This window comes from Myotis daubentonii, chromosome 1 (genome assembly GCF_963259705.1).
Source record: "Myotis daubentonii chromosome 1, mMyoDau2.1, whole genome shotgun sequence".
Lineage (NCBI taxonomy): Eukaryota > Metazoa > Chordata > Mammalia > Chiroptera > Vespertilionidae > Myotis > Myotis daubentonii.
In genome coordinates, this window is record NC_081840.1 from 110441113 (window position 1) to 110462743 (window position 21631).

The 21631-nt window shown below is 43.9% G+C and overlaps 1 protein-coding gene across 4 annotated transcripts in view; it reads left to right on the forward strand.

Moving 5' to 3' along the window:
* Window positions 1–21631, forward strand: part of NPTN (neuroplastin) — an 87501-nt gene that overhangs the window by 31509 nt on the left and 34361 nt on the right. The gene's annotated exons all lie outside the window — the stretch shown is intronic.

Here is a 21631-nt window from a genome sequence, read left to right on the forward strand (position 1 = left end):
GAGGCAAAAAAAGGGGCCCTTGAACCTTAGGAGAGAGAAGGGTAAAGGTAATGCACCTTGCGGGGAAGAGAAGGGGACAGGACAGCTGCCAGTGTGCTTCAGAGAGGGAGAGCCACTGGGTCCTCAGTTCTAAGAGCTTTAAAAGGTGAGGATTTTAGGGGGATTTAAGGGGGAAGATCTCAACAGAATATTCATCAGCTCCTGGTGTGTCCTTTCAAGGGTCCTTTCAAGCGTTCATTAATCAGTGGAGCTGGTCCTGATGTCAGCCATGGCACTCCTTGTCTGGTTTTGCTGCTTTTCTGGGCCTGGAGCTGTAACACAACTGAGGCCTAGATGTTATTTCTAGGGATTAATGCTAAGAGTGGTTTTACAAGGGCCCCCATGGGAGCTCCATGAGGCCACTCCTGGTCTCTTGTTCTACCATATGATTAGCAACATGCCAGGGGAGGGAAGGTCAGGGGGTCCAAACTGCATGACCAGCAATATGAAAGGTCAGGGGCTCTAAACCTCATGACCAGTGATATGGTAGGGGATGAAGGGTTATCTTGGGGCAAGGTCCTTGTTTTCCCCCTTGCTAGGCACCTGGGACTTTATGCCCTGGTGACTTTCTGTACCTGGCCCATCATCCTTGTTGTGCCCAGGTTTGTCTAACTGCCTGCCATATTTACAGTTAGTAATGCCAAGTACTTTTTAAACTTACAGGCCCACATAGAATTGCCATATAGATAACTGGGGATGGATGTCTAGTGATAAAGGTATGAATTGGTAACATTGGTGAGAAAGAAGTAGAACATGCTGTTTGACAGTTAGTCTAAGATAAACTTGATTTTGAATTAAATGATGAATATAGGATATAATTTAGTCCTAATTGTCCATAGTAAACAAAGCATTGATATCAGTGAGGCAGTATAGTATAGTATAGTATTTTGAGTGCTAGAATTACAGCTGCCAGGTGTATATTCTGTCCTTGCAAATCTGTAGAATGGCAATAACAACCTATATTTTTATGCAGTAAATAGAATTCTATAATACATTTTACATTATACTTGACATCCTATCTAATAAAAGAGAAACATGGTAGTTAGCTGTACCTCCGCTACCCTTCCCATTGGCTAATCAGGGCGATATGCAAATTAACTGCCAGCCAAGATGGTGGCCGGCAGCCAGGCAGCTTGAAGCGAACATGAGGCTTGCTTACTTCAGTGACGGAGGACTCCAACGTTCCCCGCCTGCCGCTGCCGGCCTCTGAGCTTGCAGTTTGAAACATTGTTACAAATATAGAAGCTAAACAAAACCCCAGAAACCTGCTTTCAGCCAGCCGGAATCTCAGAGCTGGAGTTGAAACAGTGTTTCGATTATAGAACCCAAACAAACCAGATGCCTGCTTTCAGCATCTGAGGCCTAAGAGCTGGAGCCAAGCCTCAGAGCTAAAGCTGGCCCAGAATAAAAAAAGAAAAAGGAAAAAAAAAAGAAAAGAAAAAAAGGAGCGGTTGGGAGCTTCAGTCACCTGCCAGCCTGAAAACAGCTCTCAGCCCCTCACCCAGACTGGCCAGGTACTCCAGTGGGGACCCCCACCCTGATCCAGGACACCCTTCAGGGCAAACCAGCCGGCATCCACCCGTGCACCAGGCCTCTACCCTATATAGTAAAAGGGTAACATGCCTCCCAGCACCGGGATCAGCGGAGCCGCGAGGCCTCCTGGCACCGGGATCAGCGTGACGGGGCAGTGCCCAAACCCCCTGATCGCCCTGAAACTCTGTGTGTGACAGGGGGCGGGGCCACAACCTCCCTATCCGCCCTGATCTGTTCGTGACAGGGGGGCACCCCAACCCCCTGATCAGCCCTGCTCTGTGCCTGATAGGGGCGAGCTCCCCAACCCCCTGATCGCCCTGCGGCTCTGTGTGTGACAGGGTGCGGCGCCCCAACCCCCTGATTGGCCCTTCTCTGTGTGTGACAGGGTGCGGCGCCCCAACACTCCCCCCCCCCCACGGGCCCTGCTCTGTGTGTGAGGGGTTAGAACCATAACCTCCCCATTGGCCCTGCCCTGAGTGTGACAGGGTATGGGGCCCCAACCCCCTGATCCGCCCTGCTCTGTGTGTGACAGGTGGCGGTGCCCCAACTCCCCTATCGGCCCTACTCTGTGAGTGACGGGGGCAGCTCCCCAACTCCCTGATGGGCCCTGCTCTGTGCGTGACAGGGTACGGAGCCCCAACCCCCCTGATGGGCCCTGCTCTGTGTGTGACAGGGGGCAGTGCCCCAACCCCCTGACCCCTGATTGGCCCTGCTCTGTGCGTGACGGGGTGGCGCCGCAACCTCCCCATCGACCCTGCCTTGAGTGTGACGGGGCAGTGCCCCAACCCCCCAATCGGCCCTACCCTGAGCGTGACTGAGGGTGGCATTGCAACCTCCCAAACCGCCCTGCTCTGTGCATGACGGGGTGGCGCCCCAAATCCCCAATCAGCCCTGCTCTGAGCCCGACCAGGGGCTGCACCTAGGGATTGGGCCTACCCTCTGCCACCCGGGAGCAGGCCTAAGCCAGCAGGGCGTTATCTCCCGAGGGGTCCCAGATTGTGAGAGGGCACAGTCTGGCTTGAGGGGCCCCCCTCCCCCCGAGTGCACAAATTTTTGTGCACCGGGCCTCCAGTCTGATATAATAAAAGGCTAATATGCAAATTGACCAAATGGTGGAATGACCCATTGCTATGACACACACTGACCACCAGTCGTAGAAGCTTAATGCAAGAACTGCCCCCTGGTGGTCAGTGTGCTCCACCTGTGGGAGCACCACTCAGCCAGAAGCCAGGCTCATGGCTAGCGAGCGCAGCGGTGGTGGTGGCAGCCTCTCCTGCTTCTGTGGCAGCACTAAGGATGTCTGCCTGCTGGCTTAGGGCCGCTTCCCTGTGGTGGGTAGCGGGCCTAAGCCATCAGTTAGACATCCCCCGAGCGGTCCCGGACTGCAAGAGGGCACAGGTCAGACTGAGGAACCCCACCCCAGTACACGAATGACATGTACTGGGCCTCTAGTCCTATATAATAATAGCCTAGGTGGTGTCACGCCCTTGCACGATGCCCTTCCCACAAGATGGAGGCAGGTCTGGTGGCCGCTCCATGCTGTGAGGCCTTGGGGGTCCCATTGCTCTGCGTGGCGCAGAGGAGGCGGGTCCCAGCGGAGGAGGCGGGTCGTGGTAAGGAAGGGCAGTTGTGGGTGATCAGGCTGGCAGGGGAGGGCAGTTGTAGGCGATCGGGCCGGCAGGGGAGGGCAGTTGTGGGTGATTAGGCTGGCAGGGGAGGGCAGTTGTGGGCGATCAGGCCAGGAGGGGAGCAGTTGGGGGTGATCAGGCCAGCAGGGGAGCGCAGTTGGTGGTGATCAGGCCAGCAGGGGAGCAGTTAGGCGTCAATCAGGCTGGCAGGGGAGCGGTTAGGGGGTGATCAGGTTGGCAGGCAGAAGCGGTTTGGGGCAATCAGGCAGGTAGGCAGGCAGGCGAGTGGTTAGGAGTCAGTGGTCCCAGATTGTGAGAGAGATGTCCCCCAAGGGGTCCCAGGTTGGAGAGGGTGCAGGCCGGGTTAAGGGACACTCCCCGTGCATGAATTTCATGCACCAGACCTCTAGTTTATATATATAAAAGCCAAGTGACTGGACCAGTGGAATGACTAGAATGACTGGTCGCTATGACACGCACTGCAGTGGCCAACCGGCCTGATTGGGGCCCTGATCGGCCTCTCCCAACCTCCTGTGGCCCCTCCCCTCATCCGGCCAGCCCCTGGTTGGCCCTGTCCCCGATTGGCCCCCCTCACCCTGATCCGGGGTGGGGCCGGCTAGCCAGCTGCCCGCGGCCCCTCCCCCTGGCCTGGCCCCCAATTGTCCCCCATTGGGGTGGCCTGGCCATACCCTACCCATGCACATATTCATGCACTGGGCCTCTAGTATACATAATATATGAATAATAAAGATGAGCAGATTAGCTGCTGTTATAATGAACTAGAGGCCCAGTGCACAAATTTGTGCATGTGTGGGGTCCCTCGGCCCGGCCGGCTGTGGGGAGGGACTGCAGGAGGTTGGCCAGCCTTGGGAGGTTGGCTGTGGTAGCACACTGACCACCAGGGGGCAGCTCCTGCGTTGAACATCTGCCCCCTGGTGGTCAGTGCATCGTCATAGCGACCGGTCTACCGGTCATTTGGTCGACCAGTCGTAACAGTTGCTTAGGCTTTTATATATATAGATTTGCTTTCAGAGACATTCAGTTATGTGTTCAGTGACTTTTTTGAAATGTCTTGTTTTTTCTTTTAACCTGCACATATGGTTTTCTTAAAGGTTATCTTCTCAAAGAAATATTCCTGGGCTCTTTGTTTTTGGTTTACAGGGAATCTGAACTTCCTTCTCTTTTAGAATTGATGATGGGCAGCATCATTACCTAATTTGGAAAAGAATGGGAAAGTTGTGTTTTAACTGTAAAGTAAAATCTCAAGTCAAAAATCTATTTTACAGTGAATTTTTATTCACTTGCTTGTTAGGATTAGTGGATGCATGGCAAGGAAACAAACTAACATTAGGGACTTGATGTCCCCCCCCCCCTTTTATTGAATTTGTTGGGGTGACACTGGTTAACAAAATTATACAGGTTCAGGTACATAGTTCCACAACATATCATCTGTAGACTGTAATGTGTGTTCATCACCCCAAGACAAGTATCTGTCCATCACCATATATCCCCTATATCTTTCTCCACCCACTACCCCACAGTCACCACACTGTTGTCCTTGTCTATAAGGTTTTTCTTGTATTTTTTTTACTCAATCCCTCCCTCACCCACCCAGCCTCACAACCCCTCCTCCTCCCACAGCTCTTATCCTGGTCTCTATGAATCTGTCTCTAATTTGCTTGTAATTTCATTGTGTTCATTAGATTCCACATATAAGTGAAATAATGTGGTACATGTCTTTCTCTGACTGACTTAGCATAATGCTCTCCAGGTCCATCCATGTTTGGGGGGTGGGGGGGGAAGGGGGAGTAAATCTTACCCTTTGATTTTTTTAAAAAAATAAAAAGTAACTTCTAGGGCATCTATGGTAAATTCAAATATACTGTAAACTCTCCTAGAATTTGTGATTCTGTTGTTATTCAGAAAAATGGCTCTGATATCATGAAAAACTCTCCTAATCAAAGAAAGATGGTTTCCTTTATTATACTGTACATTAGCATACCAGTGATCAGTAATACACTTTAAGTAGTTAATAGGTTGAAATTTAATGGAAGATTTTATCCTTAATCCTCAATTAATGAGAATTGTTTATTTTCACCATGTTAACAAATAATATTGAGTATATCTGCAGCAAGGCATTGTGTGGATACAAAATTAGAGATATTCTGCTTTCCAAATAGTTTATAATCTATTAAAATATATTCTTTCTCACAAACACAGTATTGCCTTATTATTAGGCAAAGTGCTGAGGTCCTAGAAAACCTTAGCGTATTTTCATGGATTCCAAAGAAATAACATGGAGGACTGGCTGTGAAAGACATAGGTTTATTAGGATTTACTGTTCACCAGTGGTGGTGGACCAGTGAAGTCTACCACCACATTGGCTGCCACCAGTGAAGTTGTTTCGCCAAGTCCCATCTGGCCTTTGGATGTGCCACACCAGGGGCAGCTGGCCAGTGCTATAGTTTTGCTGCCACCCAGATTTTCCCAGAACAAGGTTTTGTAGAGTATAGCACACAGGAAAACAGGGCACACCAGGGGGAGGGTGACAGGCCCCTGTGCAAGCTGTATGAGATCAAAACACTAGCTGTTTATAATCCAGGCTGACATCTAAAGGCTGTTTCTCTTTGACTTTTCTTAGACTGAGTTGCTGGCCAAGTTTCCAAGGTCGCACAGTCTGCTTATAGATGGCCTTCACTATTATTCCCACAGGGTGGGAGGGGGAGTTAGAGCATGGGAAGAGGCCCATGTTCCTATTTACTATACTCTTATGCAGCTTTATGAATTAATAAAATACTGCATTTTAATTGACCATTTATAACATGTAGATTTACAGAATATTGGAGCTGAAAGGACCTTAGAACTTGATTTCAATCTCTGATTATACATATTAGAGAACTGAAAGTTCAGATTTTAACATGTCATTATTCTATCTAATAAAAAGGAATATGCTAATTGACCCTCACACCGTCGCAAAGATGGTGGCACCCATAGCCAATAAGGAGGGAATATGTTAATTGACTGCCCTGCCCTCAAAGATGGTGGCGCCCAGTCCCCTCAGCCCCACAGCCGCCTAGGGCTGGCCCAAGGTGCAGGCAAGCCTCGGACGCAGCTGCCCAGCTGCCCAGGGCTGCCCGAGGCTCAGGTAACCAGGGCCGGCTAAGGCTTGCGCTGCTGGCAGTGGCAGCAGCAGAGGTGTGATGGGGCGTCGCCTTCCCTTGATCACTGGGTCGCATCTTGCACCTGAGGGCTCCCGGACTGTGAGAGGGGGCAGGCCTGGCTGAGGGACCCTCTCTTCAGTGCATGAATTTTCATGCACCGGGCCTCTAGTATTTGTTATAAATGCTGTTAGAACATGTTATTAGATGGAACAATTTTTATACATTAATATACCTTTTTAAAAGTCACAATTTAGATTAGTATGTCTAGCCTTTTATTACCATGCAGTTTGGTGTTTATTTCTGAAACACTATCAGAGAGTACCTGATAATGCATTCTAGAGAATCAGCTAGCCTACACAATGTTGGCTTGTTCTGTCTCTGAGTTTATAGTTTTACTAGGTATATAATGCTCTCACACTACTAGGTAGAAAACTACCTTTTGTAGGTATGAAGATTCATTGACCTTTGTATATTTCCTTTTAAAAAAATATTTTTACTAGAGGCCTGGTGCACGAAATTCATGCACTTGGGGCGGGGGGTGTTCCTTCAGCCCGGCCTGCGCCCTCTCGCAGTCCAGGAGCCCTTGGGGGATGTCCGACTGATGCGGGCCTAAACCGTCAGTCGGACATCCTTAGCACTGCTGCGGAGGTGGGAGAGGTTCCTGCCACCACCACTGTGCTCACCAGTCGTGAGCCTGGCTTCTGGCTGAGCAGCGCTCCTCAATGACCACCAGGGTGGCAGCTCCTGTGTTGAGCGTCTGCCCCTTGGTGGTCAGTGTGTGTCATAGTGACCAGTCGTTCTACTGTTCAATTGATTTGCATATTAGCCTTTTATTATCTAGGGTTGATTTCAAAGAGGAAAGGAGAGGGAGAGAGAGGAACATCAATAATGAGAGAGAATCATTGATCAGCTGCCTCCTGCACACCCCTTACTGAGGATCAAGCCCGCAACCTGGGCATGTGCCCTTGACTGGAATCTTACCCGGGATCCTTCAGTCCTAAGGCCGACACTCTATCCACTGAGCCAAACCAGCTAGGGCGACCTTTGTATACTTTCATTTGAAATCAAGAAAGTAGGGCTTGATTATATACTGCATACCTTATAGTAAGGCAAAAGAGATTCAGGTTAATAGGGAAATTATCTAAGCCAGTGATGGTATAACTACCAGATAATATTGAATGTAGGAGATTAGGGTTGAGGATTTTTCAGGTTTGATAGAGAAAATAAATACCCAGGAATTCGGAGGTACTTTGTAGGACTAGATACGTTTAAATCTGAAACAGGTATTTAAGCAATCAAAGGGGTTCTAGACTGGCACACTATTACTCTGAGTTATTGGGAAAAGTTTGTAAATCACAAATATACTGTACAGCGGGGCCTTGACTTACGAGTTTAATTCGTTCCGAGACCGAGCTCGTTAACTCAAATTACTCTATCAACTCAGTGCAAAAAATCGGCGGAGAGACAGCTGGTCTCTCAAAAAACTCGTTAGTCGGGACACTTGTAAGTCAAGGCCCCACTGTATATAGAATTGGAAGTTAATTGACTTGAAGTTTTATTCTGGGATAGCTCCACTCTAATTGCCCGATCTTATACAACATAACCTCCAGGTTCCCCATAACTGAGGTAGCCATAATTCTCAGTTTGTGGTTTTTGTTCCATCAAAATTCATAGCATCCCTTTCACTCTTAAAAGTTTCCTGGTTTAGATGATAAATTATGTGGTTATATCTACTCTTGGGTACTTAATGTGATGAAAGCTTATGAAATTTCTTCCTATATTGGATAAGGTTGTTTTCTGTAAGCTGAGAGATTTCTGTTTAATGTAGTTAAGAGGGCATTGATAAAGATAGCCTAGTGGAAGTCTGGTTTCAGGGCTTAAGATAATTTGTAGACTAGGAAAGATTCCTTTGTTTTCTGTGCTTGCATCAAAAATACAAGGTAGGTGGACATAACCTGGCTTGTCTGGGCAAAATTGAATTCTCTTTGTTTAAAGGTTTTGTATTTATGTATCATTAAATTTTTTTTTTTAATCTACAATTGGATACCACTTCACCCCACGGGTCAATAAATATCACTGCATGATTATAAGTATTTTTCAGTTGGTATATTTAATTTTTTTAATAGACTTTATTTTGTAGGACAGTTTTAGAGCAGAAAGTACAGAGTTTCCATATTTCCCCTACTCTTGAGAGTTTCTAGATACTCTTTTTTTCTAAAAAATATACTTTTATTGATTTCAGAGAGAAAGGGAGAGGGAAAGAGAGATAGAAACATCAATGATGGGAGAGAATCATTGATTGGCTGCCTCCTGCATGTGTCCTACTGGGGATCAAGCCTGCAACCCAGGCATGTACCCTTGATTGGAATCGAACCTGGGACCCTTCAGTCCGCAGGCGTACTCCCTAGCCACTGAGCCAAACCAGTTAGGGCTAGATATTCTTACTAAATTCCATAAGTAGTATGTTAATTCTTTTAGCAGCAGATTGTATATTGAATTAGCAGTTAAGAGGAGGTAAGGGGGTTGGAGTGGTAGGGTAAAATTGCTTTGTTGCTTTAAGAATGATTTGCCTGTGACTTCCTTTTTTCCCACTTCCTCCTGGTTAAATATAAAACTTTCTTCATGTTATTTCACATTTGGGGGATACACATGAAATTCCTGGAATGAACCAGTATAAATTGTTCAGAATTTGGGGAGAAATACAGATCTCTGTGAACAGTGTGTAATACCAAATATTCCTTGAACTTGTTTGCTCTCATCATATAAATAATTTTTTCACCATTGTGACTTAAAGTAGTGGGAAATTTTGCAGTTTCAACATATTGTCAATATGGTCCATAAATAAAGAATAAGACTCAGTATAGTTCTATTGAGTATGCTCAACTTTTTAAATTGAGAAACCAGTGTCTGTTGTGGGCTGGGGCACAGGAGGGAGGGGGGATTTTCCATTCCATGACATTGTTGAAGTGGAAAATCTCTTGGTCACTTGCCTATGTGTTGCTGTCCTTATTTTTCATAAAACTACATGTAGTTAATCTTTACAGATATATTAATGAGGATCAGAAAGGTAGAAAAAAGAACATAAATGTAGCAGTACTTTATGAACTTTTATCACAGTCTAAAATAGGAGCTACTTACTATTATTCCTGTGGACTTTTTTCTAGAATCCTTTGTCTGTGGCTTGTGCCTTTTCTTTTTGTTTCTTTTCAATTCTCTACTGTTGAGTGCAGGTGAGAGTGGGTTAGCCTTGGGGCTTAGGCTGAGATTCCACAAATTTCCTTTTTAAAAGTTGAGAAAATTTTATTGGTATTGGTATGTTTCCCAAAAAAAGACATTTTTCAAGATATTCTTTGGAACCAAATGGGTGCTCTTTTTATGAAAGGTTAAAGATTCTTTGTAAAGGCTAGTAGCATTACATATTCTACTTAAGTAAAGTCTAATGCTGCTTTGGGAGCTTCTGGCATAAGTACTAGGCCTCGTTTCTGAGTCTTTTGACAGCGAGAACATGAGAAAATCCTCTTTTAAATCTTCCAAAGCAAAATAATAAATTATTTACCTGACATTGTTGCCAGGTATTGGAAGGGAATTAATTTCTATTTTTTTTTTGATTAAATCTTTATTGTTCAGATTATTACATTTGTTCCTTTTTTTCCCCCCCCATAACTCCCCTCCTCCCAGTTCCCGCCCCACCCTCCGCCCTCACTCCCCATCCACTCTCCTCATCCATAGGTGCACGATTTTTGTCCAGTCTCTTCCCACATCTCCCACACCCCTTTCCCCCCCAAGAATAGTCAGTCCATTCCCTTTCTATGTCCCTGATTCTATTATAATCAACAGTTCATTCTGTTCATCAGATTATTTATTCACTTGATTCTTAGATTCACTTGTTGATAGATGCATATTTGTTGTTCATAATTTGTATCTTTACCTTTTTCTTCCTCTTCCTCTTCTTAAAGGATACCTTTCAGCATTTCATATAATCCTGGTTTGGTGGTGATGAACTCCTTTAGCTTTTCCTTATCTGTGAAGCTCTTTATCTGACCTTCAATTCTGAATGATAGCTTTGCTGGATAAAGTAATCTTGGTTGTAGGTTCTTGGTATTCATCACTTTGAATATTTCTTGCCACTCCCTTCTGGCCTGCAAAGTTTCTGTTGAGAAATCAGCTGACAGTCGTATGGGTATTCCCTTGTAGGTAACTGAGTTTCTTTCTCTTGCTGTTTTTAAGATTCTCTCTTTATCTTTTGCTCTTGGCATTTTAATGATGATGTGTCTTGGTGTGGTCCTCTTTGGATTCCTTTTGTTTGGGGTTCTCTTCGCTTCTTGGACCTGTAAGTCCATTTCTTTCACCAGGTGGGGGAAGTTTTCTGTCATTATTTCTTCAAATAGGTTTTCAATATCTTGCTCTCTCTCATCTTCTGGCACCCCTATAATTCTGATGTTGGTACGCTTGAAGCTGTCCCAGAGGCTCCTTACACTATCCTCGCATTTTTGGATTCTTTTTTCATTTTGCTTTTCCGGTTGGATGTTTTTTGCTTCCTCGCATTTCAAATCATTGACTTGATTCTTGCGCTCCTCTGGTCTGCTGTCGGGCGTCTGTATAATATTCGTTATTTCAGTCCGTGTGTGCTTAATTTCTAGTTGGTTCCCCAATATAAGATCGAGGGTCTTATTAGTTTTCGTGTAGATCTCATTAAGTTTATCAGCAGCTTCTAAACAGTTCTTGAGAGACCTTAAAAATGTGGTTCTGAACTCTATTTCTTCCATTGACAATTTTGTCCTGTTTCTTTGTCTCCGCATTTTGTTATGCTTCCTTGGTGCACCCCCTAGTGGTCTTTGTTCAGAGTCTTATAGATAAATCTTGATTGTTGTAGCTAATTCCAGGGAGGGTTTGACCTCCAGGCCAAGTGGCTATGAGAATCAGCTGTGTCAGCAGTGAGAGAACTTCTGTCCTCTAGGGAGGTGCTAATCTAGCCTTTGCCTGAGGCTATCTGGCAAATGCCTCTGTGCAGGGCTTGGGCGGGGCGGGTCACACAGGATCAACAGGGTGGGCCGGAGAGAGCAGTTATGGCGGCTCTCAGTCCTGTCCCCAGGGGCTCTGCCTCTCTGAGTCCCAGCACCCGCTGCAAAGCTCGGAGAGAAAGCTGCACTCGCTCTGACCGAAGCCAGACAGTCCACTTCTCCCGTTTGAGTCTGGGTCCCTAAAGACTCGCCCGGATCTGGTGCTCAGAGTCTGCGACTCCCTCCCGATTGAAAACAACAACCGCGCCCTCCGCCGCCAGCCCGCTCCGGGCACTCCGCACCTCAGATTTTGACTTCAGCACTGTGCCTCCTCTGAGTGTCCGTATGCGTTTCTCTTTCCTCCTAGTTGTAGGACTTCCACTCAGCCAGCGTTCCTGTGTTTCTGGGTGATGTCCGTTCCGTGTTTTAGTTTCACTTTTGAAGTAGTTGTTCAAAGCAGCAAACTCCGGCGTTAACCTATGCCGCCATCTTGGTCTGTATATTAATTTCTATTTTTGTATATTTTACCCTAGTAAAAAGTACAGTGCATTCAGTGGTGAATTATTTGAAAAGAAGTATAATTATGGAGAAGGTTCCATTCTCAGTTCCTTTTTCATCCTCCCTGAATGATCTCATCTCCTCCCATGGCTTCAGCTTCCACCTAAGCTGATCATTCCCTAGTGCAGGGGTGGGCAACCCCTGGCACTCGTGCCAAACATGGCACGCCAGTAACTTTTGCTGGTACGCGAAACCCTCTCTTATAATCTTCCATTTACAATTTTTTTCTTAATATCGACTTTTTAATTTTTCAGATAAATTCAGTGTAGGTGCCTCTTAGATAAATAAATAATTTTACATAACAAAAGTTATCTTAAAGACCATAGACATGGATTGACGAGAGAGGGGAAGAGCAATTTCTATGCCTCTGCCTTAACTCACCCTGCCTTCCTAGATCCGACCAGTGTTTTGGTTTCATCCACATATGCTTGTGAATCTTTGTTCTCAGTGATGAATTTTGTTAAGTCTCGTAATAGGAGTAGCCTGACGGATGAAAGTAGTAGCTCGTGCATATCTCTGAAGGTCACGAAATACAAACCTGATGTAAAATCTCTGTCATCATTGATGCAGCAGCAAAAGTCCCACTGATAATATCAAACGGAGTCATAAAGTTTTCTGTTGGACTATCAGTGTACATGTATACATTAAAAAATAAATGTATTTTTCATCATCATATACTGTGTTTTTGTCGCTTGAATGAATTTTATTATTTCTTCAAGGTTCTTCACATACGTACACCTTAAGAGATATCAAGTAGGCGTAACATGTTCTCAAAAAATTAGGGTTGGCACGCAGAAGAATTTTGAGTCAGAGATTTTGCTGGTTTTGGCACGCACTTACAAAAAGGTTGCCCACCCCTGCCCTAGTGCATATTTCCAGCCTCTATCTCTCTGGAGCACCTCCAAAGCCAAGTCTCAGCCTGTTTTCCTTTATTCCATTTACAGTATCACTCCAGTCGATGATCAATAATTTTGGCTGATTCTCTTCTTGTAAACACTTGTCACGTCCATTGCCTTCTCACCATTTCTATAGCTACTCTTAATTAGTTAGTTCGTTTCTCATTTGGATTATTGAAGGAGTTTCCTAACTTTTTTTTTTTTTTTTTACTTTTGATCCTTCATAATGCCACTAGTCATACCACTTGTAGAGAATCCCAAGTTGCTTAGCCTGCAGGGTTCTTATTTGTCATTTTTCCTAAATGAAGAGGTCTTGAGGATATTGGCTATCTTAAATTTCTAAATAGCATGAGCACTTAACACGTGCTATTTCTTATATGTCCCTGTTTTTTTTATACACCTGTTAAGAAGTGGCCATTATAAATTGTATTTTGATTATTTTTCTGTCTCATGTCTTGCAAGGTTGAGCTCTCTTTAGGAGCAAGTTTATTTTTATTATCCCTTTCACAGTATAGGCCCTCAATAAATGGTAAATTTAATTGAAAGCATACTCTGAATTTGTAGATTGATAAGTTGAACAAATACAAGATAAAAGTCATAATTATGAAGTCATAGAGAGTGACACAGTTTTTTAGCTACTATTATTCCACATTCTCTCTTTTGGTTATGAACAAAGACTCAGCTGCTAGGAGAGTCGTTATGTGATTTCAGAAACATCTGTGTGGCTCCTATGCCCTTATATTTCTTCTATTTGAAAAAGCTGAAAAAGCCAACTATTTCACACTAACATTAATTGTCAAAGTGTGGACCAGCAACACCAGCATTACTTGAGAACTTGTTAGAAATGCATATTTGTAGGCCCCACTTCAGACTATTGAATCAGAATCTCTAAGCAACTTGAGGATGGGGCCCAGCAGTCTGTGTTTTAACAGAGGATTCTGGTGCATGATAAAGTTAAAGGATTGCTACTCTAGAATTCTGCCATCTAAGGAGAGTTTTGCCTTTGATATATAATAAGAGAGCTTCCAGTGTGGTTTCAGCTATAAACTGTTTATGTTTTGGAAATAATTCCTTAGCTGGGACCACCAGGACATCTTGGGATGTGATTCAAAGATTGAATTTCCCTATGTGCAAAGTATTTGACTCTTGTGGTTTCTGGGAATGGCTATTTAAAAGAAGGTTGGGAGGGGGCTTCCTACCTCTTTCAGTTAAAATATCTTCTAGATTATATCCAGACTATTAGCTTGAATGAGAGTGTTCATTGTCATTCTCATGGGATTGTATGAGGATGAAAGAATGAGCTGAATTGTAGTATTCTGTGAAAGAATGAGCTGAATTGTATTTAAATCCTGAATGTTGGTATGTTGTCAGGGACAGAAAATGAGCTTGTGTTATCAAAGCTTTTGTGAATCTATAGACAAGGGAATTTCACAGAAAAAGTAATTAGTGGAGATAAGCTTTTGGTTAGTAATTACCCATGGTTTTGAGAATGGTTTATTTACCTGGAGTATCCAACCTACCTAGCATATTGTTTTCATTTTGCCTTTAGTAAATCCTAATAGGAAGGTCAACTGAGGCATACTCTTAAAATGCTCCGTAACTGTTCCCTGCCAACCCCCAAATAGTTTCTGACTTCAGAGTTCCATTTGGGTGTAGTTCTAGATTGGCTCATAGCTATTTTTGATAGTCTCTTGGGGCAAGAGAGCTTTTATGAGCATTTGCTTAAATATGTAAGGGTTTAACTGTTTGAAACCAAACCTTTCATTAAGAACACTACAGGCCTACTGCACGAATTCATGCACCAGTGGGGTCCCTCAGCCTGGCCTGCGGGATTGGGCTGAAACTGGCTTTCCAATATCCCCTAAGGCAGTGGTTCTCAACCTTCCTAATGCCGCGACCCTTTAATACAGTTCCTCATGTTGTGGTGACCCCCAACCGTAAAATTATTTTTGTTGCTACTTCATAACTGTAATTTTGCTACTGTTATGAATCGTAATGTAAATATCTGATATGCAGGATGTATTTTCATTGTTACAAATTAAACATAATTAAAGCATAGTGATTAATCACAAAAACAGTATGTAATTATATATGTGTTTTCCGATGGTCTTAGGCAACCCCTGTGAAAGGGTTGTTTGACCCCCAAAGGGGTCGCGACCCACAGGTTGAGAACTGCTGCCCTAAGGAGTCCCGGATTGCAAGAGGGCATAATTGGGGCTGGGGAGGGACATGGGAGGTTGGCTAGCCAGGGAAGGACTGTGGGAGGGCTCCAGGGTGTGTCCAGCTCGTCTTGCTCAGTCCTGATCGGCCGGACCCCAGCAACAAGCTAACCTACCGGTTGGAGCGTCTACCCCCTGGTGGTCAGTGTACATCATAGCAACTGGTTGACTGGTCAACTGTCTGCCCCCTGGTGATCAGTGCACGTCATAGTGAGCGGTTGAGTGGCCTTAGCATATCATTAGCATATTACGCTCTGATTAGTTGAACGGATGACTGGACACTTAGCATATTAGGCTTTTATTATATAGAACTAGGGGCTCAGTGCACAAATTCATGCACCTTGAAAGGAACTGTGGGCTGCAAGGCTGTGGTGGGCACAGGGGGGTCTCGGCCCATCCTCTGTGCCCCTGCCCGGCCCCTCCCACTGCGGCCCCCAATCCCCTGTCTGCTGGCAGCCCCGCTCCTGTCGCCACTGCACCCACTGATGGTGCAGGTCCCGCTCACACCTGCTGATGGCACGGAGCGATTGGGGCTGGTGCCAGCAGTGGGTGCAAGTGGGGCCGGCACCATCAGCAGGTGAGAGCAGTGGCTGCTGCCCTGATTGCCCCTCAGGAGCAGAGGGAGGTGGAGAAGCCCTCAGAGGCAATCGGGACCCGCAGCCACCGCTTGCACTCACTGACGGCGGCTCTGGCGCTGGCTGCCAGTGCGAGTGGGGCTGGTGCTGGCAGTGGGTGCAAGTGGCATCTGCCGGCCCTGATCACCCCTCAGGAGCAGAGGGAGGTGGAGAAGCCCTGAGGGGCAATCAGGGCCTGCAGCCGCAGCTCCCATCCACTGACAGTGCCGAGCGAGTGGGGCCGGTGCTGGAAGCAGGTGCGAGCACCCAGCGGGTCCGTGGCGTGTGGGAGCAAAGAATTTTCAATAACCACCAGAGGCTCGCCCTGGTGACAGCCACTGGCGCCCTGCCTTGGTCTGGCGCCCCTGCTCACCTGCTCCACCATCCTGTTGCGGCCAATGCCCACCATGTTCCGCGCCCTGCTGCCGACATCTGCCATGTTCCGCGTGCGCGCGCTGATGGTCAGTGAGTGTCATAGTGACCAGTTGTTTGGTTGTTCCGCCGTTCAGTTTATTTGCATATTAGGGTTTTATATATATAGAAGATTCTTTGAGAGACAGCTGATTTGTATGCATTTGTCTATTTCCTTTGGATGAGACATACTAGGTTTTTAATGGCTGGCAAAACTAGCTTTTGTCCTTTGTGTACCAGCAACTTGAGTACTATTTGTGGAGTTAGGAAGTAGATTTTCTAAAGTTTCCTAAAAATACTAGCTTGATAGCAATTTGTGGTTTCTGCATTTTCCCCATTGCATGCATCCTGTTTTTAAAAACGAAGATTATGGTCAGTTTGATGTCACAGTCAAAATGGGACTTGATCTTTTGTGTTTAACCTCACTATCTTTATTCATGGTTAAATTATAATGCCTCTTTCCTCCTGGGGTGAGGAAAAATTGTTTAGTTTCAAATGAGTATCTTTGATAATGAAGCTATTTGCCTCAGTATTATAAAAGAGTAGACTAAGTGGCTAGAATTTTCTGATAAATAACATATAAGCAGAGCCCAGTATGCAGGGTCATAGGAACATGTTAGACATGCATGAAGAGAAATGAAAGAGGGGTCACATTTCTGAGCTGATCATTCTTTTTGCTATTAAAAATTTCCAGTCCCTTCTATTTCTTAGATCTGGTGTCAAATTCTATTTTGACTTTTATAAGATTTTGTTTTTAACCAGAATTATTTCTGATTTTTAAAATTATTCCTGGCAACCTTACCTTATTTATTGTTGTTTTCTATTTGAAACATGTTGAAATTCTTTAGGTTAGTGGTTTTCAATGCATTTTTCTTTTGGAAAATTGGAAAAATTCAGAAAAAAAGCATAGTTAGACAACCCCCCTTTCTCAAGGGTGAGTCTCTGAGCCCTAGTTTCCCCTCCCTACCCCCCACTTTCTCCCACACTGCCTTTGAGGTACCTCAACAGAACACCCAGGATTGGTCCTTTAAATTATAGAGTACAATGCTTGCATAAAAGCCCATTTTATTATTACATTTATAAGTATGCAGGCTACATTTTTGTGTGTGTGTGTGTGTGTGAACCTCGCTATATGATCTTATGAAGAAATAGGAACAATTTTTCAGATGAGACTGGTTGAAAAAGTTGAAGAATCCAACCCAGATGTTGTAAACCATGACTCATTTCCCTATAAGATGAGCTCTCAGCTTAATAGAGACCCTTATCCACTTATCCAATAGCAAGCAGTACATTTGAGACTCAGGGTGTGTAACCTGGGGGTCTGGGACACCCCTGTATTATATGTAAAATTTTGTTTGTGTGTATTTTCTGGGATGAGAGAAGCCCATTGCTTTTTGTCATTCTTACAACTTAAAAAAATTTTTTTAAAAATTAATTTTAGAGAGGGAGAGAGAGAGAGAGAGAGAGAGAGAGAGAGAGAGAGAGAGAGAGAGAGAGAGAGAGAAAGAGAAAGAGAAAGAAGAAGAACCAGAAACAGCAATGTGAGAGAGAAACATCGATTGGTTGCCTTCTGCACACTCCCTGACCAGGGATCAAATCCGAACCTGGGTATGTGCCCTGAGCAGGGATTGAACCCGCTATCTTTTGGTAAAAGATGACACTCCAACCAATTGAACCACACTGGCCAGGGCTACAGCATATATCTATCTATCTATCTATCTATCTCTTTCTTTCTTTCTTTCTTTCTTTCTTTCTTTCTTTCTTTCTTTCTTTCTTTCTTTCTCTCTCTCTTTCTCTCTCTCTCTCTCTCTCTCTCTCTCCCCCTCCCTCCCTCCCTCCCTCCCTCCCTCCCTTCCTTCCTTCCTTCCTTCCTTCCTTCCTTCCTTTCTCTATCATCTATCTGTCTATCTATCTATCTATCTATCTATCTATCTATCTATCTATATCTATCTTTTTTAAGCCTGGCAATAGGAATTGACAACAGGACTGAATGAAAATCCTTGTGGATGATCAGCCATATCAAATGCTTATCCTCCTTACTTGTGCTAAAGTAATTTAACATTTGCATAGAGCTTTACAGTTTACAGAACTCTTGCACATATATTATATGACTTTCACAGCTATACCCTGTAAGTAGGTAGCATCATTCCTATTTGAAGAAACTCCTCAAAATAAAGAGAATTTAAATTGTGGGGATGTGACTCAAAAACTGACATTATTTCTTGGACCGAAATTAAACTAATCTGACATTATCCAAAATCCTATAACTACTATTTTACCTTACATTTTGTAAATTTACAGTTTGACCTGCCTAGTATTCAGCATCTTCTCCTATATCATTGCTAAGCAGCTTGCTTTGTAATTGGTAGGTTTATTCTTTCCTTTTTTTTTTTTATTTTTTAAGGAGAATCTTGTACTGCCTCTTTTTATTTTCATTACTCATGGGCTTTCCATCTTGTTCATAATCTCTCAGATTTAATGGCTTATAACTCTAATAACATTCATTAATTCTTTGACTCCATACTGCTGTTATCACTCTCCCCATTCTAAATTGCTCTAAGGATAAAAAGGAATGAAGAATTCTTTTCTTTTTCATTGCCTTCTGCAATTAATATTTCCATTCTGATTCTCAGGTTAATTTTTTTGTTTCTTAAAGAAGTTTGGATAATCCAAACTTCCCAGCCTGTTGTGGAGCAGTCCTGAAGGCTACTGCACATCACCTGTTAAGCATTATTTCTGTAGAGACGAATAATAATGCTAACATTGAGTACTTACCATGTACCAGGCACTTTTTTATGCTGTGTTATTTAGTATAATTCTCACAATAACTCTATGACATTGCTACTGTTATTGGCTCTGTTCTACAGATTAGCAAGAAGCTCAGAGAGATTAGGTCACTTGCCTAAAAACATAAAATTAGGAACAGGGCCTCTTTTGAACTAGATTTTCCCATTTCTCCAAAGCAGAAGGCTGGCTTAAATATGCCAAGTAGATTCCTTTAGCTATTTGCATGGTATAATTTCAGAATAAAGGATGGGCCCTGGTTTAGAAGCTAGTGATGGGGACAATCTTAATTTCCAAGCCCTTGTTATGTCTGCCTGCTAGAGGTAGATGTGAAAGGAAAAGATTTGAATTTGGAAAATTCTTTGTAAATACTGACATCTCTAAATATAGTTTAGACTAATCCATGAGATCAGACCTATATACCTCCTTCCTGCTGCAGAGAGTGAGGTTACCCCATTTCTGTCCACTCCCAGAGCCTCAGGCCTGCCTTACCCTTGGTTGGGTACCCATGGAATGAGTGCATATATTGATTTATGAGCTGCCTCTGGTGTAAGGAATTTCATTTCTTAAATGAACAGTAAGGGTAGGCAGACTGTGTAAGTAACTTGTGTATACTGCCTCTTAGCAGTTAACACATTGTTTGCAGGTAGTTTTTATCGCGCACTAACAGGTGGCGTGGGCCATTTTTGCTAATTTTTTGCGCAAATGGCAACGTTCAGTAAAATTACAATAACTTTACGTATTTATACGTTACCCGCATTCTACCGATAGTCTATAAAAAACGTATTAATACGTGTCCCGTGCTCTACTACCAGTCAACGCTACCAGTCAACGTAAAATGTATAAATACGTTTCCCGCATACAATGTGTTAAGAGTTATTTAGACAGACTTGAAATACTGTGCCTATAACCACAGTATCAGTTTGTCTTACTAAATCTTCTTTTTGAGGTACATGATGAGAGAGAGCGCGCGCGCGAAAGAAATAGAGAAATGGTCTTGTGTCCTTGGCTGTCATTTCCTCTTTATTATGAGGCATAAAGGAGAGAACAGCATGAGTCACCCACAGGGAATTAGTAGTAGAGAGGGGCTTGAAGGGGGATCAGCTGTTTAAAAAAAAAGTAAAAGCAGGCTAGATTTAAAGGCCTGGTTTGGCAGTAGTTAGCTGAGAGAGGGAGAGAAGTTTGTCTTATGACCTGTTCAATGATTGCCCTGGAGGTAAATGAGAATTTCAGCTGTAGAAAACACTGATGGTTCCTCTGTGGAGTGAGGCTAGGTTTTTTGCTCCCTTAGGGCATAAGGGAAAGCAGTTTTCTTGGAATTGGACTAAACTTGCTCTTCTGTGTTTCCTTTTTCTTCTCACCCTCTGCTACATATCTACACATCCAGTTTTTCCTGCCAGAGAGCTCCTTCTTTCTCTGGCTGCTAGCCCCAGCTGTCATCTTTGCCTCCCATTGCCCATCCCCAGCTTTGCAATTTTACATTATGCTTTTCCTGATTTTACTGTCTCCAACTTTTATACTCTGCCTATCCTCCTCCTCCACCCCCAGCTTCTAAATCCCTCCCTCCTCCAAAGCCAGTGGCCACCATTCAGTTTCCTTCTTTCTCATTGTTGAACATAATGCACTGATGTTAGAACTTTGTCAAACCTGTTTGAGATCTGAGCCCAGTTATGTATTATAGTGGGTGGAGATGATAGTAGGAAAGGGGCGGGAGGTTGTTTTTCTAAAATGTAGGCTTTCCTAAAATATTAGATGACTTTTGACTCAAAGATCAAACAGATGCTTCTGCTGGCCTTCCAACTTCAGGCAGTGTGCTCATGTTGAGGGCACATATTTGTTTGAAAACCCTTGGTAATGAAAGGCAGGACAGTGAGTCAGGCTCTGAGCTGCCTGCTTCCTCCTGCTGTTGCTAGCTGGTTCTCCTGAATGGGAGCTAATTTTGGATGGATAATAAAGTAGATGGTTGCTAATAACTTTCCCTTTCTAACTGTGATCTCACAGTATAGGCATACCTCATTTTATTGTTTTTCACAGATGTTGTGGGTATGTTTTTTTTGTTTGTTTGTTTTACAAATTGAAGGCAAGACATGCTCCCTGCACCAGCAAGAAGATTATGATTAGCTTTATTGCAGTGGTTTGGAACCAACCCACAGTATCTCTGAGATATGCCTGTATTATATAGAGAGGGTTTTTCCCCTCCTTTACTGCTAGAAGGAGAAATAGATGTTTTCATGATATTTGAAACTGCCAAGGAATTCCCTACGTGGCTTGTTTATAGGCAGTAAGGTTTATTGGAAAGAACTGTAGATGAAGAGATGAAGACCTATGTTCTGATCCCAGCTTTAGTCAGGATTTGCTGCCTTAAGTGATCTTGGGCAAGTCATGAACCTTTCTCTGCACCTGCCCCATGAACTTTGTGAAATTATGTGAATGAAATGAGATGTGATATGGGTGGAAGCACTTTGCAAACTGTTAGGTTTTAGCTGAATGAACCCTTGGTGGAGTAAGTAGCTGAGAGTATGCTTGCACTGTGATTTGGTTTTCTGTGGACCCCACTCCAAGTTCTTCAAATAAACTTGGATTTTTAAAAATTCTCTGCCATTGTCACCTTGTCTTATGACAAGTAAATTTTGGACAAGTGAAAGTAGGCATCAACTTTAGTTTCTGGGCAGTGCCCAGCAACATTGTTGAGGCTTAGCCTTCACCATAGAGTTTAATTTAATTCATCATTATACATCTTTCATTCTTTTTGAGCTGGCCCCTTTGAGCCAGGCAACTAAACTATGTA